Below are 22366 nucleotides of genomic sequence, written 5' to 3'. Positions count from 1 at the left end.
TTGTTGTTATTTTAGAGTTAGGTATAGGTTTCTGTTGTTATTTTAGAGTTAGGCATAGGTTAGTGTTCGTACTTGCAGTCAGGCATTGGCTGTTACACTCAAGTAAAAGTAACCGCTGCTCCTTGGGTAAGCATGCAGCTGGTTGCTCACCCCGAGCAATGAGTGCGACTGCCCTGACAGTTTGATGACATCTGCGATGAACTGAATTTCCCTCTTGGGACTTTTCCTTTGCAGAACATGGAGGAGCAGAGCGTGAGTGGGCTGAGAAATGGAGCTGGGACTCAGGAGAGCAACACGTGGCTGTGTCCCAGAGCTCCCAAAGTGTGGCCATTGCAAGGTAGGAGTGCCTTACCGAAAGCGTTGTTCAAGCACAGCTCCTGGCACTGTCTGCAACAGATCCGCTCTCTGCGTGCTTTCTTTCAGTCGCTGGTGTTGTGCAGCACAGCCACGGCACGGCCCTCAGTGCGTACGCGAGGAGCGTGAAAAGGTAGGTGGTGAATTTTCATCTTGCTAACGCTAGGATTAGGAATGGTGAGCATTCCTAAAAGAGTGGCCACAAAGGTGTGATCTGCCTCGGGGAGAAGTTGATTCTCGCCTCTTCAGCTTTTCCCTTCTTTTCTGTCCACCTGTCCTTTCCAGCTCCTCCTCCCCTCAGCTGCAAGTGGGGCAGTGCTCGAGTGTGAGGACTCTTCCTTGGCATGCGGTAACAGACAATGCAGATGTGACTTTTGTGTCCTTCCTTGTTCTTGGGTTTGTAGCCCAGGGATATCTTGCGAGCAGCTCTCTAAGTCAGACTGTGCTGGCAGCATGCGTGAGTGAAATAGTGCCTCTTTTTTCCCTCTTGCAGCAAGCTTGCCGAGGCAAGGCAAGCGCTACTCAGCTGAGGAAGAAAGCCGAGAAGGAAAGCAGAAAGCAACGATGAGGGCTTGAGCAAGAAGCTACAAAGGACAGCAGAACCACCTGCAACGCTTCCTCGGAGGTGGCACCAAGAGCTGCTGACTCAACAGCCCAGTTTACTGGCACAGCCGTGCTTTCCCTGTCATGGACGGTGGAGATGATGGAAGTGAACTGGACAGGAAGGACTTGTGCTGCGTTAGAAGCAATGAGGGCTTCACATAGGCAGGACTTGGTGTATGGCAAGAGCTGGAGACGCTGCGTTCCTTCAGGGTGTGTCTCTTGAGGTCCAGGCCTGGTGTAGGGTTAGGTTGAAATAGGGCTGGCTGGGACTGGAGAGGGAGGAGGTGACGTAGCCCCGGGGTTTGGCTTCTCCTTGGGTCTGACTGGAGGCTGAGTGACTGATTGCTAAGCGGCAATCCTGGGCACTGGGGTTTCATTTTGGGGTGTGGGCGGGGCAATAAATAGAAGCCAAATCTTCTTGTACGCAATAAAATTGAAGCGAACTTTCTAAACCTGGTGCTGCCTCTTTCAGTAGCTGGTCAGAACGTCCCTCGCTCGGGCTGGCAATCGCAGGGCGATGAAGCGGTCGGCTTCACGTCTCTCCCTTGACATGGTGCAGTGCAGGTTTTCCCCCGTTTCCTTGTTGGTCTTCCCAACCTGTGGCCTTTCAGCCAACCCGTAAGTGCTGGTGACAGGCTGTGAGCATCTCCTTGCTCTCTGAGGACTGACAGAAAGAAACCAGAGGAGGGGAAGCAGCCCGGCAGGAAGAAGGGTGTCCCGTGCTCAGCCCCTTGAGTTGGCCTCTCTTCCCTGAGGGCTCTTTCAGCTTCTGATGGATGCACCGTGTGTTGCTGTTTGCCCTGGGAAGCCCAGCTGCACGCTGGCAGCCGTGGCCTGTGCATCAGCCTCCCCTTGAGGCCCAAGGAGTTGTTTGTTTTTATGTATTCACTATTGGTGTGGCATTTTGTTGTTTTGTTCTGCTTTGAGATCAAGGGGTAATTTAACACCGTTGGAAGTCATTGGGGTTCAGGAGTAGCACATGTAGAATTTTGATCATGCAGCAAGTTGTGATTTCTACTGTGTTAAAGAACTGGCACACACATATACGCCTGCAGCCGGAGCTTGATTGACTCTCGTCAATACGGCCTTCCAAAGCCCGGCCCTGGGGAGTTGTCCAAAAATTTTCCAACCTTTTGTATTACCTAAGTTTATTTTAAACAGACAAGGAGGAGTAATCTCTTAAAGGCTTTTTTAAAGGCATTGGACTAGGTTTTGATTATCACGTCTCAGGAAGCTTCTGCATTCCACCTAGTGCTAATGTGATACATCAAGAGCAGATGACACAAGAGATTCAGGCCTTGCTGCCAGTCTTTTACGAATCAGAACTTTGTTTCATGTTGCCAGATATTGTGGTTTCCTTTTCAGGGGATTCCTTTGCTGTATAATAAGAAGGCCGAGGGCATCCTGGCCTGCATGGGAAACAGTGTTGCCAGCAGGAGCAGAGAGGTGATTGTCCCCCTGTTCTCAGCACTGATGAGGCCGCAGCTCGAGTGCTGTGTTCAGTTTTGGGCCCCTCAGTGCAAGAAAGACATCGAGGCCCTGGAACGCGTTCAGAGGAGGGCAACAAAGCTGGTGAGGGGTCTGGAGCACAGGCCGTATGAGGAGCGGCTGAGGGAGCTGGGATTGTTCAGCCTGGAGAAGAGGAGGCTCAGGGGAGACCTCATTGCTCTCTCTAACTTCCTGAAGGGAGGCTGTAGTGAGCTGGGGCTCGGCCTCTTCTCTCGTGTCATTAATGATAGGACCAGAGGGAATGGCTTCAAGCTGCGACAGGGGAGATTCAGGCTGGACACTACGAGGTATTACTGCTCAGAAAGGGTGGCCAGGCACTGGAATGGACACAGGGAGGTGGTGAAGGGAAGGGGACGAGGGCGAGGAAGGAAGGAAGGGAAGGGGAAGGTAAAGGAAGGAAAGCGAGAGGAAAGACACGAAATGAGACGTGAATTTTGGGTCCTTTTCCGGCAGCCGCCCCCCCCCAACAGGCCCCAGCCCGGCCTGAGCCACGTGACAGTGCCAGTGCCAGTGACAGGAAGTGCTTCCTGCAGGCGGCGGAGAGCACTTCCGGGCCATGGCGGCATGGCGGCCATGAGCGGGGCCGGGAGGAGCGGGCTCTGTGCTGCGAACGGGGTCGGGCCTCGGGGCGGGGGCACGGAGGGGCTGTCGGGGGAGGAGCTCGCGGCGCTGCCGGCACCCAGAGGCGGCTCCCGGGCGGCTCCACGGTCTCGCTGTGCTGCGGAGTCACCCGGCCGGCCCCAAAAGCCTGGAGGCAGAGCCTGAGCCGGCCCCGGCCCGGATCGTGTGGTGCGGCTCCGGCCGTGCTGGGCTGTGCGGCAGGAAGATGACTTGCGGAATCAAACTCTATAATCCAAAGATGGGTTCTAAAGCAGGTATGTTTATTCCAGCGTTGCGCAGCGCCGGGTGCAAGCGGGAGAGCTCCACCAAACTTGCACACCGTAAGGAGAAAAGTGTGTTACAGATATAGGTTAAGCTAATACGTAATCAATAGTCTCCTCCTCAGTTTGATTACATATTCATTACATTCCCTAGGACCCCGTTCCCCGCGACCCTTGCCGTTGTTTTGGGGTGAAATTCTTCTTCTGTTTTCTTCTTGGTGTTATCTGCTGGTATCGTTCTCCCATGTCAGCATCATCTTGCCCGGGGGTATCTAATCCTTCTTCTTGTCAGAGGTCTCCGGACAATTTCTTCTTATCTTTATTGCCCTCTTCTCTGGTTTTATTTTGACTAAGTGTCTGTAATTCCCCCTATCCCTGCACTTTTAAATGTAAACTATCTGCAGTTACCCTTTGTCTCGGATTCTGTGAAGTTCCCCTTTCCCTTTCTATAGCAAAGTGTTACCTTGCCTCCATTTCAGTCTTCGGGTCCCCAGGGAGGCTCTCCCTGGGGGTGTCCCGATTCGAAGGCAGGATTCAATCCCGCCGCAGCCCGTCCATGGCAGGCAAACGCTTCTCTCCTCTGCTCTTGGGACTCAGCAGTGCCAGGGGTTTCACAGCGCGCGTGTTGCAGTGGCTGGCAGCCTCCGTGTGTTTCTCTATTGCATACAGGATCCCATGGTGGAGCCGCGTCAGAAGCAGACGTTGGTGTCTTGTGGCAGGAGCAAGGGCAGTGGAAGCGCTGCCCAGGGCAGGGCGGTGGTGACTGCCATGAGAGCGGAGGTCTGATGCCATCTGCGAGGGATGGGATTTGCATCCGGTGGCTTTTCCGTTGCAGAATGTCCAGCAGCAGAGCGTGAGTGGCCGTGAAATGAAGCTGGGCCCCAGGAGAGCCGCCTGGAGCTGCGTCACGAGCTTCGTGCGTGGCCAGCGCAAGGTAGGTGTGCCTTACTGTAAGCGTGCGCTGAAGCAGTGTTGGTTAAGCACGGCTCACTCCTCTGTCTGCAACAGATGGGCTTTCTGCGCGCTTTATTGCTGTGGCCGTAGAATTCCCTCTTTCTTACCATCTGATCTGTGAAGGCTTTTGTGTGGGAAGGTTTTGAGGAATGAGGGAGTAGAAATTGCTTTAGTCACGAGTCATCTGGAAAGGTTTCACAGAAACGGTGACATTTGCAGAAGGAACGTATTGGCATTGGCAGTTGTGCCAAATACTCACTGGGATGGAGAGGAGGGAGTACCTGCAGAAGACCGTTCTCTTCTGGTTTTGAGGAAGCCGGGCAGAGCTCAGATTGCAGCTTAAGCAATGTTCTTTTGTCACACTCTGTGTCCTGTGTTGCGTTCTCTCCTTTCGATTCCAGTTCTCCTGACAGGTTAGGCTTGAATTCAGCATAATATCTGCTTCTCCCTGGGTTCAGGTTCTTTGGGTCTCCTGCCTGCTTTTCTCCCTTTTCTTAATGGAGAGTGGAGTTTCTACCACAGAGCAAAGTTTCGTGATTGACAGAAACAAATATGGAACATATTAGATGAACACAGCTCTGCATTTTTTTCTTCCTCCGAACAGCAAGGGACTCCTGTGCTCTCATTAATATCATCAGTGAGTAGATGCTGCCTTCTGCTGGAGCCTAAAATGCTTTCTGCAGTTGAGTGGTTGGAAACATAGGGTTTTAACTTAAAATTGTTTGCGCAGGGTGAAGGTTGGGAATACAATTAGAATACAGTTACACAGTGCTCTATCCCCAGCACTTTCCATCATTTTTCTTAACACAGCTTACGGTTCATTTCAAAACAAACTAACAAAGATGAACTTGGGTTAGCGTAGCCTGTTTTAAATGATCCTTCTGTGTCTTTTCCAGGCTGGTAGCAGAATGGAGACTTTCCCGAGGCACTGAGGAACAGACACAAGCTTCTTTTGAAGGCTTCAATGAAATTCTGCCCCAGCAGTATCTGTGGTCTTTTGATGCTAAGGAGCTGGACGTAAAGGATTCTTTGACTATTGCCAGATCCAGGCTGCTACAGGTATGTCACGGTTTAAACTAAAAATCCACCTGCGTCCGTGACAGGGACTGTGGGCCCAGCAGGGGCCCTAGGCCGAAAGGAAAAAAAGTTAATTAGGAAAAGAAAACAGCAGCAACAATCTAAGGAGGCACACTTATTTACTAAATTACTATATCGAAATACAGGATAACACAGTATAATACAATATAATTGAAAATTGAGCTAACGAATCAAGCAAAATAGGAGAGAGAATGAGTCCCGAAACCGAGAGGCCTACTGTAAATCTAGGCGAAACGGTGAAGGCTCCCACACACTCCCCTGAACGCCAGAACTCGAAAGACGTCAGTCTAGCCTGCGACAGAGTTAATATAGTGTCCAGGTCCCGTGACCTCGTGTTGTTCTCTGGGAGATGTAGTCTTCTTCTGTAAGTTGCAGATTCAGTAAAACTATTCATGCTTTATATGATGTTATGATGTGGAATACTGATAGCAAAATTACAAAATTATTAAACCATGACAAGGTAATACTTGCATTTCAGTCAGTGTCTGAAGAGCAAAGTTCATTAAGGCTGGCGGTTCTGTTTTCAGGATGTGTGAGAGAAGCCTTATGTATCAGTTAGTATTTGGTTACTGTGTTGGTCTTCACTTTCTTCTTTGCAACCAATTTACACGTTTCTAACGTTAAGATTCTGCCAGCATAAATTTTTTGGCTAACAGTGTTTTTGTAGTCCTTGACAATGTGATTTGCGTGTGTCTAAAGAGTGAGCAACTAGAAAGCAAGGGAGCAAAGAACCAAATATCAGCGGATGGTCAAATTACTGAGTGGAGCAGGTTTTAGCTGCTTTTGGGTTCTCCAAGTTATACTCTACAGCAAAACATCGTATTTCTAGCACAGAATGGTACGGTTAGGTAAAGACAAAGTACGTTGTTAGTTTGAATGTCTAAATACAAATGTTTTCATGAGTGGTATTTCTCTTTTGTGGCCTCTCCACATTTTCTTTGTGAGCGGATGTTATTATTTGCTATGAAAGTTTGAGAGTTTAATATTAAAAACGAGTGTAGTGTGATTGCAGGTGCTTTTAAGTACAGTAGTATTTCAGTACAATAGTCTTGCTGTAGAAGCAAAGTAGTAGGTTGTAGTTTCAATGATTCCATGTGGGTGCCCAGCCCAAAGTGGGGATTCCCTTATGAAAGGAGGGGGAGGGTGAAGGAGGCCGAGGGCCCTTTTCTCGGGGCCAGCTCTCTGTGCCCTCTTGCTGGCCGGAGAGAAGGGCTGCCCGCTGGACACAGGGAGTGCCTTGTAGCTCCCGTGCCGTGCCCTGCCCTCCAGCCCCCTCCTCATCCTATGCGGAACACCACTCCCAGCAGCACAGGTGCCATTTTGGAATCTTCCCCATGTCACAGCTGTCACCTTGGTTGCTGCGGCTCCACCCGACTCACTCACCTCTGAGAGTGCTGGGCAGGTAGCAGCCATGTCCAGCACGAAGCGAGGGCGAGAGGAATGTAGTGAGGATTTAAGTGGGAGAAGGAGCTGGGGGCCCCAGAACCGAAGAGGAGGAGGGTGCCCGCCATAACCATCAAATGGAGGAGGGGGAAAGGAGCCCGTTTCCATCATGCCTGGACCAGCCCTGTGACCACCACCCATGTGGAGCCGATGGAGGTGGATCCCCCTCCGGAGGAACCGATGGAGGTGGATCCCCCTCCAGAGGAGCCCATGGACGTGGATCCGCCCGCGGCATAGCTGGCCTGGCACCACACCACCGTGGTCATGGTCATGACCGTTGGCATGGTCACAGCTTCACCATCGCTGGTCCAGGCACTCGGCTCCTTTCCTGCTGCGTGGCCCCTGCCCCCAGCATGAGCTGGGTGGCATTATTTAACATCTTCTTCTCCTCCACCTCGTTGCTCCTCCGGTTCTGTGGGCCCCCAGTTCCTTCTTCCCCCTGTTGTAGTTAGGTGTTTGCTCTGTTCTTTGTTTTGATGGTTGTGTTAGGTTAGTGTTAGTGTTCAGTTTAGTTTTAGCGTTAGGGATAGGTTCCTGTTTGTTCTTTAGAGTTAGGCATAGGTTCCTGTTTGTTCTTTAGGGTTAGGTATAGGTTTCTGTTGTTATTTTAGAGTTAGGCATAGGTTAGTGTTCGTACTTACAGTCAGGCATTGGCTGCTACACTCAAGTAAAAGTAACCGCTGCTCCTGGGTAAGCACACAGTGTTGCCATCAGGGCTCAAGCTCAGGCAGCCAGCTGACCGGGGCAGAATTTGTGTTAGACGCTGCTCAGTGACAACACCCAGAACAAAGTAGCAAGGATGTGAAGTGCAGGAGACTACTTGCGCTTAGCACATTCTGTCTGCTGTAACAGCATTACTCAAAGATTTCTAATCAGGCCAAGATCTTTGTGATGCAGCAGTTTGTTCATTACTGCCATCATGGGCGCACAACCCTACTGGCGAGGAATGGAAGGCCCTATATGCTGGCCCGACCCTACCCGCAGGGAGACGTGCTCCCTCCCCTGGGCACGGGTCAGGGACATTGCTGGGAGACTTCCCAGTCTGATCTGCCCTTCTGTCTACTATCCCCTGCTGATAGTTCAGGCTGGCAGTGAAGAAGTTAGTAAAAAAAGCCTGAAGGCTATCAAAGATGATTTCAGGGGACTGGGGCGGGTAATCGAAGGAACAGGTGTGCGGGTGGTTATTGCATCTGTACTTTCAGTGGCAGGGAGGGATACTGAGTTGGACCTAAAAACCCACCTCTTAAACAAATGGTTAAAGAGTCGGTGCAGACATAGGAGTCTTGGTGTTTTTCACCATGGGGCAATTTATTTGGCTCCTGGCATGACAGCTACAGACGGAAGCGGCCTGTCTCAAAGGGGTAAGAGGGTTCTAGCTGAGGAACTGTCAGGACCCCACCAAAAACCTGCACCCTGACTTGTAAAATGGTTACACAGATATAGGTACACCTCATACATAGTCAATGATGTAAGGAAGGACACTGGACACACCTTCGTTGGCTCCACAGCCGCAGTCCAACACGGCGCCCAGGCCCGTCGATCCATTCCTTTGCTTGCTGCCAGTTCCCACAGGGAGTCCTCACTCAGACACCTGAAACAACAACGCACACAAACACATCAGGCAAACAACAGACACGCACACAAACACAAAACGCCCTCCTCGGATCCCGCCACTCACCCTTCCTTTGCCAACTTCTCTCGCTCACCTTCAGGGCAGTGCCAGCCCCTTCAACCCGATCACAGAATCACAGAATGACCCGGGTTGGAAGGGACCTCAAGGATCATGAAGCACCAACCCCCGCCTGGCTGCGGGGCTGTGGCAGCCGGTGTGGCTGGGTGCAGCACGTGGGCATGTGGGAGGGCCTGCAGCAGGGATGTGGGGTGTAGTCAGAGTGACTGGAATTCCAATTCAGTCAGAGGTCTTAATTGTAGGTAAGGGTTGAATCCGCCAAGGTGCCGCACAAGGAGAGGCGCTGGGTGCGACTATGGAAAGCAGAGCTTGTGTGTCCCAGGAGGCAGGCGTAGTCAGGTCCCCTTTGGAGCCTGCCGTTGTTGGTGCTCAGCTCAGGAGCCCCATCAGGAGCTGCTGCGTGCTGCGTCTGTGTCACGGACTTATCTAGATCAATATGATTGACTGATCAATCTATGATCTCCAGATGATGTTATGATGTGAAATACCAATAGAAAAAAATACAAAACCACAACAGTATGGCAGCCCAAAAAGATTCCCTTGTGGAAGAAGGGGGAGGGTGAAGGAGGGTGAAGGAGGCCGAGGGCCCTTTACTTGGGGCCGGCTCGTCTGTGCCCTCTTGCTGGCCAGAGAGAAGGGCTGCCCGCTGGGCACAGGGAGCACCTTGTAGCTCCCGTACCATGCCCTGCCCTCCAGCCCCCTCCTCATCCTATGTGGAACTCCAGTGCCAGCAGTGCGGCCGCCATTTTAGAACCCTCTCCATGTCACCATGGTCACCGTTGCCGCATGCCTCTGACAGTTGTGGCAGTTAACAGCCATGCCTGCTGCAAAGAGGGCGAGGGTTGAAGTTTCTGGTGGGAGGATGGAGCTGGGGGCCCTAGGAGTCAGAAGGAGGAGGGGGCCCGCCATGACCATCAGGCAGAGGAGGGGTAAGAGAGCCATTATCCATCATGCCTGGACCAGCCCTGTGACCACCACCCATGTGGAGCCTATGGAGGTGGATCCCCCTCCGGAGGAACCGATGGAGGTGGATCCCCCTCCGGAGGAACCGATGGAGGTGGATCCCCCTCCGGAGGAACCGATGGAGGTGGATCCCCCTCCAGAGGAGCCCATGGACGTGGATCCGCCCGCGGCATAGCTGGCCTGGCACCACACCACCGTGCCAGGCCCCGCGTTGGCATGGTCACAGCTTCACCATCGCTGGTCCAGGCACTCGGCTCCTTTCCTGCTGCGCGGCCCCTGCCCCCAGCATTAGCTGGGTGGCATTATTTAACATCTTCTGCTCCTCCACCTTGTTGCTCCTCTGGTTCTGTGGGCCCCCAGTTCCATCTTCCCCCTGTTAGGTTAGGTGTTTGTTATGTTCTTTTTTGTTGATGGTAGTGTTAAGTTAGTGTTAGTGTTAGTGTTCAGTTTAGTTTTAGTGTTAGGGATAGGTTCCTGTTCGTTTTTTAGAGTTAGGCATAGGTTCCTGTTTGTTCTTTAGGGTTAGGTATAGGTTTTTGTTGTTATTTTAGAGTTAGGTATAGGTTTTTGTTGTTATTTTAGAGTTAGGTATAGGTTTCTGTTGTTATTTTAGAGTTAGGCATAGGTTAGTGTTCGTACTTGCAGTCAGGCATTGGCTGTTACACTCAAGTAAAAGTAACCGCTGCTCCTTGGGTAAGCATGCAGCTGGTTGCTCACCCCGAGCAATGAGTGCGACTGCCCTGACAGTTTGATGACATCTGCGATGAACTGAATTTCCCTCTTGGGACTTTTCCTTTGCAGAACATGGAGGAGCAGAGCGTGAGTGGGCTGAGAAATGGAGCTGGGACTCAGGAGAGCAACACGTGGCTGTGTCCCAGAGCTCCCAAAGTGTGGCCATTGCAAGGTAGGAGTGCCTTACCGAAAGCGTTGTTCAAGCACAGCTCCTGGCACTGTCTGCAACAGATCCGCTCTCTGCGTGCTTTCTTTCAGTCGCTGGTGTTGTGCAGCACAGCCACGGCACGGCCCTCAGTGCGTACGCGAGGAGCGTGGAAAGGTAGGTGGTGAATTTTCATCTTGCTAACGCTAGGATTAGGAATGGTGAGCATTCCTAAAAGAGTGGCCACAAAGGTGTGATCTGCCTCGGGGAGAAGTTGATTCTCGCCTCTTCAGCTTTTCCCTTCTTTTCTGTCCACCTGTCCTTTCCAGCTCCTCCTCCCCTCAGCTGCAAGTGGGGCAGTGCTCGAGTGTGAGGACTCTTCCTTGGCATGCGGTAACAGACAATGCAGATGTGACTTTTGTGTCCTTCCTTGTTCTTGGGTTTGTAGCCCAGGGATATCTTGCGAGCAGCTCTCTAAGTCAGACTGTGCTGGCAGCGTGCGTGAGTGAAATAGTGCCTCTTTTTTCCCTCTTGCAGCAAGCTTGCCGAGGCAAGGCAAGCGCTACTCAGCTGAGGAAGAAAGCCGAGAAGGAAAGCAGAAAGCAACGATGAGGGCTTGAGCAAGAAGCTACAAAGGACAGCAGAACCACCTGCAACGCTTCCTCGGAGGTGGCACCAAGAGCTGCTGACTCAACAGCCCAGTTTACTGGCACAGCCGTGCTTTCCCTGTCATGGACGGTGGAGATGATGGAAGTGAACTGGACAGGAAGGACTTGTGCTGCGTTAGAAGCAATGAGGGCTTCACATAGGCAGGACTTGGTGTATGGCAAGAGCTGGAGACGCTGCGTTCCTTCAGGGTGTGTCTCTTGAGGTCCAGGCCTGGTGTAGGGTTAGGTTGAAATAGGGCTGGCTGGGACTGGAGAGGGAGGAGGTGACGTAGCCCCGGGGTTTGGCTTCTCCTTGGGTCTGACTGGAGGCTGAGTGACTGATTGCTAAGCGGCAATCCTGGGCACTGGGGTTTCATTTTGGGGTGTGGGCGGGGCAATAAATAGAAGCCAAATCTTCTTGTACGCAATAAAATTGAAGCGAACTTTCTAAACCTGGTGCTGCCTCTTTCAGTAGCTGGTCAGAACGTCCCTCGCTCGGGCTGGCAATCGCAGGGCGATGAAGCGGTCGGCTTCACGTCTCTCCCTTGACATGGTGCAGTGCAGGTTTTCCCCCGTTTCCTTGTTGGTCTTCCCAACCTGTGGCCTTTCAGCCAACCCGTAAGTGCTGGTGACAGGCTGTGAGCATCTCCTTGCTCTCTGAGGACTGACAGAAAGAAACCAGAGGAGGGGAAGCAGCCCGGCAGGAAGAAGGGTGTCCCGTGCTCAGCCCCTTGAGTTGGCCTCTCTTCCCTGAGGGCTCTTTCAGCTTCTGATGGATGCACCGTGTGTTGCTGTTTGCCCTGGGAAGCCCAGCTGCACGCTGGCAGCCGTGGCCTGTGCATCAGCCTCCCCTTGAGGCCCAAGGAGTTGTTTGTTTTTATGTATTCACTATTGGTGTGGCATTTTGTTGTTTTGTTCTGCTTAGAGATCAAGGGGTAATTTAACACCGTTGGAAGTCATTGGGGTTCAGGAGTAGCACATGTAGAATTTTGATCATGCAGCAAGTTGTGATTTCTACTGTGTTAAAGAACTGGCACACACATATACGCCTGCAGCCGGAGCTTGATTGACTCTCGTCAATACGGCCTTCCAAAGCCCGGCCCTGGGGAGTTGTCCAAAAATTTTCCAACCTTTTGTATTACCTAAGTTTATTTTAAACAGACAAGGAGGAGTAATCTCTTAAAGGCTTTTTTAAAGGCATTGGACTAGGTTTTGATTATCACGTCTCAGGAAGCTTCTGCATTCCACCTAGTGCTAATGTGATACATCAAGAGCAGATGACACAAGAGATTCAGGCCTTGCTGCCAGTCTTTTACGAATCAGAACTTTGTTTCATGTTGCCAGATATTGTGGTTTCCTTTTCAGGGGATTCCTTTGCTGTATAATAAGAAGGCCGAGGGCATCCTGGCCTGCATGGGAAACAGTGTTGCCAGCAGGAGCAGAGAGGTGATTGTCCCCCTGTTCTCAGCACTGATGAGGCCGCAGCTCGAGTGCTGTGTTCAGTTTTGGGCCCCTCAGTGCAAGAAAGACATCGAGGCCCTGGAACGCGTTCAGAGGAGGGCAACAAAGCTGGTGAGGGGTCTGGAGCACAGGCCGTATGAGGAGCGGCTGAGGGAGCTGGGATTGTTCAGCCTGGAGAAGAGGAGGCTCAGGGGAGACCTCATTGCTCTCTCTAACTTCCTGAAGGGAGGCTGTAGTGAGCTGGGGCTCGGCCTCTTCTCTCGTGTCATTAATGATAGGACCAGAGGGAATGGCTTCAAGCTGCGACAGGGGAGATTCAGGCTGGACACTACGAGGTATTACTGCTCAGAAAGGGTGGCCAGGCACTGGAATGGACACAGGGAGGTGGTGAAGGGAAGGGGACGAGGGCGAGGAAGGAAGGAAGGGAAGGGGAAGGTAAAGGAAGGAAAGCGAGAGGAAAGACACGAAATGAGACGTGAATTTTGGGTCCTTTTCCGGCAGCCGCCCCCCCCCAACAGGCCCCAGCCCGGCCTGAGCCACGTGACAGTGCCAGTGCCAGTGACAGGAAGTGCTTCCTGCAGGCGGCGGAGAGCACTTCCGGGCCATGGCGGCATGGCGGCCATGAGCGGGGCCGGGAGGAGCGGGCTCTGTGCTGCGAACGGGGTCGGGCCTCGGGGCGGGGGCACGGAGGGGCTGTCGGGGGAGGAGCTCGCGGCGCTGCCGGCACCCAGAGGCGGCTCCCGGGCGGCTCCACGGTCTCGCTGTGCTGCGGAGTCACCCGGCCGGCCCCAAAAGCCTGGAGGCAGAGCCTGAGCCGGCCCCGGCCCGGATCGTGTGGTGCGGCTCCGGCCGTGCTGGGCTGTGCGGCAGGAAGATGACTTGCGGAATCAAACTCTATAACCCAAAGATGGGTTCTAAAGCAGGTATGTTTATTCCAGCGTTGCGCAGCGCCGGGTGCAAGCGGGAGAGCTCCACCAAACTTGCACACCGTAAGGAGAAAAGTGTGTTACAGATATAGGTTAAGCTAATACGTAATCAATAGTCTCCTCCTCAGTTTGATTACATATTCATTACATTCCCTAGGACCCCGTTCCCCGCGACCCTTGCCGTTGTTTTGGGGTGAAATTCTTCTTCTGTTTTCTTCTTGGTGTTATCTGCTGGTATCGTTCTCCCATGTCAGCATCATCTTGCCCGGGGGTATCTAATCCTTCTTCTTGTCAGAGGTCTCCGGACAATTTCTTCTTATCTTTATTGCCCTCTTCTCTGGTTTTATTTTGACTAAGTGTCTGTAATTCCCCCTATCCCTGCACTTTTAAATGTAAACTATCTGCAGTTACCCTTTGTCTCGGATTCTGTGAAGTTCCCCTTTCCCTTTCTATAGCAAAGTGTTACCTTGCCTCCATTTCAGTCTTTGGGTCCCCAGGGAGGCTCTCCCTGGGGGTGTCCCGATTCGAAGGCAGGATTCAATCCCGCCGCAGCCCGTCCATGGCAGGCAAACGCTTCTCTCCTCTGCTCTTGGGACTCAGCAGTGCCAGGGGTTTCACAGCGCGCGTGTTGCAGTGGCTGGCAGCCTCCGTGTGTTTCTCTATTGCATACAGGATCCCATGGTGGAGCCGCGTCAGAAGCAGACGTTGGTGTCTTGTGGCAGGAGCAAGGGCAGTGGAAGCGCTGCCCAGGGCAGGGCGGTGGTGACTGCCATGAGAGCGGAGGTCTGATGCCATCTGCGAGGGATGGGATTTGCATCCGGTGGCTTTTCCGTTGCAGAATGTCCAGCAGCAGAGCGTGAGTGGCCGTGAAATGAAGCTGGGCCCCAGGAGAGCCGCCTGGAGCTGCGTCACGAGCTTCGTGCGTGGCCAGCGCAAGGTAGGTGTGCCTTACTGTAAGCGTGCGCTGAAGCAGTGTTGGTTAAGCACGGCTCACTCCTCTGTCTGCAACAGATGGGCTTTCTGCGCGCTTTATTGCTGTGGCCGTAGAATTCCCTCTTTCTTACCATCTGATCTGTGAAGGCTTTTGTGTGGGAAGGTTTTGAGGAATGAGGGAGTAGAAATTGCTTTAGTCACGAGTCATCTGGAAAGGTTTCACAGAAACGGTGACATTTGCAGAAGGAACGTATTGGCATTGGCAGTTGTGCCAAATACTCACTGGGATGGAGAGGAGGGAGTACCTGCAGAAGACCGTTCTCTTCTGGTTTTGAGGAAGCCGGGCAGAGCTCAGATTGCAGCTTAAGCAATGTTCTTTTGTCACACTCTGTGTCCTGTGTTGCGTTCTCTCCTTTCGATTCCAGTTCTCCTGACAGGTTAGGCTTGAATTCAGCATAATATCTGCTTCTCCCTGGGTTCAGGTTCTTTGGGTCTCCTGCCTGCTTTTCTCCCTTTTCTTAATGGAGAGTGGAGTTTCTACCACAGAGCAAAGTTTCGTGATTGACAGAAACAAATATGGAACATATTAGATGAACACAGCTCTGCATTTTTTTCTTCCTTCGAACAGCAAGGGACTCCTGTGCTCTCATTAATATCATCAGTGAGTAGATGCTGCCTTCTGCTGGAGCCTAAAATGCTTTCTGCAGTTGAGTGGTTGGAAACATAGGGTTTTAACTTAAAATTGTTTGCGCAGGGTGAAGGTTGGGAATACAATTAGAATACAGTTACACAGTGCTCTATCCCCAGCACTTTCCATCATTTTTCTTAACACAGCTTACGGTTCATTTCAAAACAAACTAACAAAGATGAACTTGGGTTAGCGTAGCCTGTTTTAAATGATCCTTCTGTGTCTTTTCCAGGCTGGTAGCAGAATGGAGACTTTCCCGAGGCACTGAGGAACAGACACAAGCTTCTTTTGAAGGCTTCAATGAAATTCTGCCCCAGCAGTATCTGTGGTCTTTTGATGCTAAGGAGCTGGACGTAAAGGATTCTTTGACTATTGCCAGATCCAGGCTGCTACAGGTATGTCACGGTTTAAACTAAAAATCCACCTGCGTCCGTGACAGGGACTGTGGGCCCAGCAGGGGCCCTAGGCCGAAAGGAAAAAAAGTTAATTAGGAAAAGAAAACAGCAGCAACAATCTAAGGAGGCACACTTATTTACTAAATTACTATATCGAAATACAGGATAACACAGTATAATACAATATAATTGAAAATTGAGCTAACGAATCAAGCAAAATAGGAGAGAGAATGAGTCCCGAAACCGAGAGGCCTACTGTAAATCTAGGCGAAACGGTGAAGGCTCCCACACACTCCCCTGAACGCCAGAACTCGAAAGACGTCAGTCTAGCCTGCGACAGAGTTAATATAGTGTCCAGGTCCCGTGACCTCGTGTTGTTCTCTGGGAGATGTAGTCTTCTTCTGTAAGTTGCAGATTCAGTAAAACTATTCATGCTTTATATGATGTTATGATGTGGAATACTGATAGCAAAATTACAAAATTATTAAACCATGACAAGGTAATACTTGCATTTCAGTCAGTGTCTGAAGAGCAAAGTTCATTAAGGCTGGCGGTTCTGTTTTCAGGATGTGTGAGAGAAGCCTTATGTATCAGTTAGTATTTGGTTACTGTGTTGGTCTTCACTTTCTTCTTTGCAACCAATTTACACGTTTCTAACGTTAAGATTCTGCCAGCATAAATTTTTTGGCTAACAGTGTTTTTGTAGTCCTTGACAATGTGATTTGCGTGTGTCTAAAGAGTGAGCAACTAGAAAGCAAGGGAGCAAAGAACCAAATATCAGCGGATGGTCAAATTACTGAGTGGAGCAGGTTTTAGCTGCTTTTGGGTTCTCCAAGTTATACTCTACAGCAAAACATCGTATTTCTAGCACAGAATGGTACGGTTAGGTAAAGACAAAGTACGTTGTTAGTTTGAATGTCTAAATACAAATGTTTTCATGAGTGGTATTTCTCTTTTGTGGCCTCTCCACATTTTCTTTGTGAGCGGATGTTATTATTTGCTATGAAAGTTTGAGAGTTTAATATTAAAAACGAGTGTAGTGTGATTGCAGGTGCTTTTAAGTACAGTAGTATTTCAGTACAATAGTCTTGCTGTAGAAGCAAAGTAGTAGGTTGTAGTTTCAATGATTCCATGTGGGTGCCCAGCCCAAAGTGGGGATTCCCTTATGAAAGGAGGGGGAGGGTGAAGGAGGCCGAGGGCCCTTTTCTCGGGGCCAGCTCTCTGTGCCCTCTTGCTGGCCGGAGAGAAGGGCTGCCCGCTGGACACAGGGAGTGCCTTGTAGCTCCCGTGCCGTGCCCTGCCCTCCAGCCCCCTCCTCATCCTATGCGGAACACCACTCCCAGCAGCACAGGTGCCATTTTGGAATCTTCCCCATGTCACAGCTGTCACCTTGGTTGCTGCGGCTCCACCCGACTCACTCACCTCTGAGAGTGCTGGGCAGGTAGCAGCCATGTCCAGCACGAAGCGAGGGCGAGAGGAATGTAGTGAGGATTTAAGTGGGAGAAGGAGCTGGGGGCCCCAGAACCGAAGAGGAGGAGGGTGCCCGCCATAACCATCAAATGGAGGAGGGGGAAAGGAGCCCGTTTCCATCATGCCTGGACCAGCCCTGTGACCACCACCCATGTGGAGCCGATGGAGGTGGATCCCCCTCCGGAGGAACCGATGGAGGTGGATCCCCCTCCAGAGGAGCCCATGGACGTGGATCCGCCCGCGGCATAGCTGGCCTGGCACCACACCACCGTGGTCATGGTCATGACCGTTGGCATGGTCACAGCTTCACCATCGCTGGTCCAGGCACTCGGCTCCTTTCCTGCTGCGTGGCCCCTGCCCCCAGCATGAGCTGGGTGGCATTATTTAACATCTTCTTCTCCTCCACCTCGTTGCTCCTCCGGTTCTGTGGGCCCCCAGTTCCTTCTTCCCCCTGTTGTAGTTAGGTGTTTGCTCTGTTCTTTGTTTTGATGGTTGTGTTAGGTTAGTGTTAGTGTTCAGTTTAGTTTTAGCGTTAGGGATAGGTTCCTGTTTGTTCTTTAGAGTTAGGCATAGGTTCCTGTTTGTTCTTTAGGGTTAGGTATAGGTTTCTGTTGTTATTTTAGAGTTAGGCATAGGTTAGTGTTCGTACTTACAGTCAGGCATTGGCTGCTACACTCAAGTAAAAGTAACCGCTGCTCCTGGGTAAGCACACAGTGTTGCCATCAGGGCTCAAGCTCAGGCAGCCAGCTGACCGGGGCAGAATTTGTGTTAGACGCTGCTCAGTGACAACACCCAGAACAAAGTAGCAAGGATGTGAAGTGCAGGAGACTACTTGCGCTTAGCACATTCTGTCTGCTGTAACAGCATTACTCAAAGATTTCTAATCAGGCCAAGATCTTTGTGATGCAGCAGTTTGTTCATTACTGCCATCATGGGCGCACAACCCTACTGGCGAGGAATGGAAGGCCCTATATGCTGGCCCGACCCTACCCGCAGGGAGACGTGCTCCCTCCCCTGGGCACGGGTCAGGGACATTGCTGGGAGACTTCCCAGTCTGATCTGCCCTTCTGTCTACTATCCCCTGCTGATAGTTCAGGCTGGCAGTGAAGAAGTTAGTAAAAAAAGCCTGAAGGCTATCAAAGATGATTTCAGGGGACTGGGGCGGGTAATCGAAGGAACAGGTGTGCGGGTGGTTATTGCATCTGTACTTTCAGTGGCAGGGAGGGATACTGAGTTGGACCTAAAAACCCACCTCTTAAACAAATGGTTAAAGAGTCGGTGCAGACATAGGAGTCTTGGTGTTTTTCACCATGGGGCAATTTATTTGGCTCCTGGCATGACAGCTACAGACGGAAGCGGCCTGTCTCAAAGGGGTAAGAGGGTTCTAGCTGAGGAACTGTCAGGACCCCACCAAAAACCTGCACCCTGACTTGTAAAATGGTTACACAGATATAGGTACACCTCATACATAGTCAATGATGTAAGGAAGGACACTGGACACACCTTCGTTGGCTCCACAGCCGCAGTCCAACACGGCGGCCAGGCCCGTCGATCCATTCCTTTGCTTGCTGCCAGTTCCCACAGGGAGTCCTCACTCAGACACCTGAAACAACAACGCACACAAACACATCAGGCAAACAACAGACACGCACACAAACACAAAACGCCCTCCTCGGATCCCGCCACTCACCCTTCCTTTGCCAACTTCTCTCGCTCACCTTCAGGGCAGTGCCAGCCCCTTCAACCCGATCACAGAATCACAGAATGACCCGGGTTGGAAGGGACCTCAAGGATCATGAAGCACCAACCCCCGCCTGGCTGCGGGGCTGTGGCAGCCGGTGTGGCTGGGTGCAGCACGTGGGCATGTGGGAGGGCCTGCAGCAGGGATGTGGGGTGTAGTCAGAGTGACTGGAATTCCAATTCAGTCAGAGGTCTTAATTGTAGGTAAGGGTTGAATCCGCCAAGGTGCCGCACAAGGAGAGGCGCTGGGTGCGACTATGGAAAGCAGAGCTTGTGTGTCCCAGGAGGCAGGCGTAGTCAGGTCCCCTTTGGAGCCTGCCGTTGTTGGTGCTCAGCTCAGGAGCCCCATCAGGAGCTGCTGCGTGCTGCGTCTGTGTCACGGACTTATCTAGATCAATATGATTGACTGATCAATCTATGATCTCCAGATGATGTTATGATGTGAAATACCAATAGAAAAAAATACAAAACCACAACAGTATGGCAGCCCAAAAAGATTCCCTTGTGGAAGAAGGGGGAGGGTGAAGGAGGGTGAAGGAGGCCGAGGGCCCTTTACTTGGGGCCGGCTCGTCTGTGCCCTCTTGCTGGCCAGAGAGAAGGGCTGCCCGCTGGGCACAGGGAGCACCTTGTAGCTCCCGTACCATGCCCTGCCCTCCAGCCCCCTCCTCATCCTATGTGGAACTCCAGTGCCAGCAGTGCGGCCGCCATTTTAGAACCCTCTCCATGTCACCATGGTCACCGTTGCCGCATGCCTCTGACAGTTGTGGCAGTTAACAGCCATGCCTGCTGCAAAGAGGGCGAGGGTTGAAGTTTCTGGTGGGAGGATGGAGCTGGGGGCCCTAGGAGTCAGAAGGAGGAGGGGGCCCGCCATGACCATCAGGCAGAGGAGGGGTAAGAGAGCCATTATCCATCATGCCTGGACCAGCCCTGTGACCACCACCCATGTGGAGCCTATGGAGGTGGATCCCCCTCCGGAGGAACCGATGGAGGTGGATCCCCCTCCGGAGGAACCGATGGAGGTGGATCCCCCTCCAGAGGAGCCCATGGACGTGGATCCGCCCGCGGCATAGCTGGCCTGGCACCACACCACCGTGCCAGGCCCCGCGTTGGCATGGTCACAGCTTCACCATCGCTGGTCCAGGCACTCGGCTCCTTTCCTGCTGCGCGGCCCCTGCCCCCAGCATTAGCTGGGTGGCATTATTTAACATCTTCTGCTCCTCCACCTTGTTGCTCCTCTGGTTCTGTGGGCCCCCAGTTCCATCTTCCCCCTGTTAGGTTAGGTGTTTGTTATGTTCTTTTTTGTTGATGGTAGTGTTAAGTTAGTGTTAGTGTTAGTGTTCAGTTTAGTTTTAGTGTTAGGGATAGGTTCCTGTTCGTTTTTTAGAGTTAGGCATAGGTTCCTGTTTGTTCTTTAGGGTTAGGTATAGGTTTTTGTTGTTATTTTAGAGTTAGGTATAGGTTTTTGTTGTTATTTTAGAGTTAGGTATAGGTTTCTGTTGTTATTTTAGAGTTAGGCATAGGTTAGTGTTCGTACTTGCAGTCAGGCATTGGCTGTTACACTCAAGTAAAAGTAACCGCTGCTCCTTGGGTAAGCATGCAGCTGGTTGCTCACCCCGAGCAATGAGTGCGACTGCCCTGACAGTTTGATGACATCTGCGATGAACTGAATTTCCCTCTTGGGACTTTTCCTTTGCAGAACATGGAGGAGCAGAGCGTGAGTGGGCTGAGAAATGGAGCTGGGACTCAGGAGAGCAACACGTGGCTGTGTCCCAGAGCTCCCAAAGTGTGGCCATTGCAAGGTAGGAGTGCCTTACCGAAAGCGTTGTTCAAGCACAGCTCCTGGCACTGTCTGCAACAGATCCGCTCTCTGCGTGCTTTCTTTCAGTCGCTGGTGTTGTGCAGCACAGCCACGGCACGGCCCTCAGTGCGTACGCGAGGAGCGTGAAAAGGTAGGTGGTGAATTTTCATCTTGCTAACGCTAGGATTAGGAATGGTGAGCATTCCTAAAAGAGTGGCCACAAAGGTGTGATCTGCCTCGGGGAGAAGTTGATTCTCGCCTCTTCAGCTTTTCCCTTCTTTTCTGTCCACCTGTCCTTTCCAGCTCCTCCTCCCCTCAGCTGCAAGTGGGGCAGTGCTCGAGTGTGAGGACTCTTCCTTGGCATGCGGTAACAGACAATGCAGATGTGACTTTTGTGTCCTTCCTTGTTCTTGGGTTTGTAGCCCAGGGATATCTTGCGAGCAGCTCTCTAAGTCAGACTGTGCTGGCAGCGTGCGTGAGTGAAATAGTGCCTCTTTTTTCCCTCTTGCAGCAAGCTTGCCGAGGCAAGGCAAGCGCTACTCAGCTGAGGAAGAAAGCCGAGAAGGAAAGCAGAAAGCAACGATGAGGGCTTGAGCAAGAAGCTACAAAGGACAGCAGAACCACCTGCAACGCTTCCTCGGAGGTGGCACCAAGAGCTGCTGACTCAACAGCCCAGTTTACTGGCACAGCCGTGCTTTCCCTGTCATGGACGGTGGAGATGATGGAAGTGAACTGGACAGGAAGGACTTGTGCTGCGTTAGAAGCAATGAGGGCTTCACATAGGCAGGACTTGGTGTATGGCAAGAGCTGGAGACGCTGCGTTCCTTCAGGGTGTGTCTCTTGAGGTCCAGGCCTGGTGTAGGGTTAGGTTGAAATAGGGCTGGCTGGGACTGGAGAGGGAGGAGGTGACGTAGCCCCGGGGTTTGGCTTCTCCTTGGGTCTGACTGGAGGCTGAGTGACTGATTGCTAAGCGGCAATCCTGGGCACTGGGGTTTCATTTTGGGGTGTGGGCGGGGCAATAAATAGAAGCCAAATCTTCTTGTACGCAATAAAATTGAAGCGAACTTTCTAAACCTGGTGCTGCCTCTTTCAGTAGCTGGTCAGAACGTCCCTCGCTCGGGCTGGCAATCGCAGGGCGATGAAGCGGTCGGCTTCACGTCTCTCCCTTGACATGGTGCAGTGCAGGTTTTCCCCCGTTTCCTTGTTGGTCTTCCCAACCTGTGGCCTTTCAGCCAACCCGTAAGTGCTGGTGACAGGCTGTGAGCATCTCCTTGCTCTCTGAGGACTGACAGAAAGAAACCAGAGGAGGGGAAGCAGCCCGGCAGGAAGAAGGGTGTCCCGTGCTCAGCCCCTTGAGTTGGCCTCTCTTCCCTGAGGGCTCTTTCAGCTTCTGATGGATGCACCGTGTGTTGCTGTTTGCCCTGGGAAGCCCAGCTGCACGCTGGCAGCCGTGGCCTGTGCATCAGCCTCCCCTTGAGGCCCAAGGAGTTGTTTGTTTTTATGTATTCACTATTGGTGTGGCATTTTGTTGTTTTGTTCTGCTTAGAGATCAAGGGGTAATTTAACACCGTTGGAAGTCATTGGGGTTCAGGAGTAGCACATGTAGAATTTTGATCATGCAGCAAGTTGTGATTTCTACTGTGTTAAAGAACTGGCACACACATATACGCCTGCAGCCGGAGCTTGATTGACTCTCGTCAATACGGCCTTCCAAAGCCCGGCCCTGGGGAGTTGTCCAAAAATTTTCCAACCTTTTGTATTACCTAAGTTTATTTTAAACAGACAAGGAGGAGTAATCTCTTAAAGGCTTTTTTAAAGGCATTGGACTAGGTTTTGATTATCACGTCTCAGGAAGCTTCTGCATTCCACCTAGTGCTAATGTGATACATCAAGAGCAGATGACACAAGAGATTCAGGCCTTGCTGCCAGTCTTTTA

General features: G+C 51.8%; 2 long non-coding RNA genes across 3 annotated transcripts; both read left to right on the top strand.

The window, feature by feature from the left end:
* The first annotated feature begins 258 nt into the window (after positions 1-258).
* LOC146758312 (uncharacterized) lies at positions 259-1409 on the top strand. The gene is made up of 2 exons (XR_014934728.1): positions 259-487; positions 640-1409. It is a non-coding gene; the product is annotated as an uncharacterized LOC146758312 (long non-coding RNA).
* Positions 1410-20364: 18955 nt separating this feature from the next.
* On the top strand, positions 20365-21503 carry LOC146758311 (uncharacterized). 2 transcript variants are annotated; one of them, XR_014934727.1, is made up of 2 exons: positions 20365-20581; positions 20942-21503. It is a non-coding gene; the product is annotated as an uncharacterized LOC146758311 (long non-coding RNA). The 2 variants fall into 2 exon arrangements; XR_014934726.1 differs by having other exon boundaries at positions 20734-21503.
* Positions 21504-22366: the final 863 nt, after the last annotated feature.

Source organism: Coturnix japonica, chromosome 15 (assembly GCF_054131305.1).
Source record: "Coturnix japonica strain WE chromosome 15, WE-NBRP24, whole genome shotgun sequence".
Lineage (NCBI taxonomy): Eukaryota > Metazoa > Chordata > Aves > Galliformes > Phasianidae > Coturnix > Coturnix japonica.
This window is presented reverse-complemented; position numbering and strand designations above follow the sequence as displayed.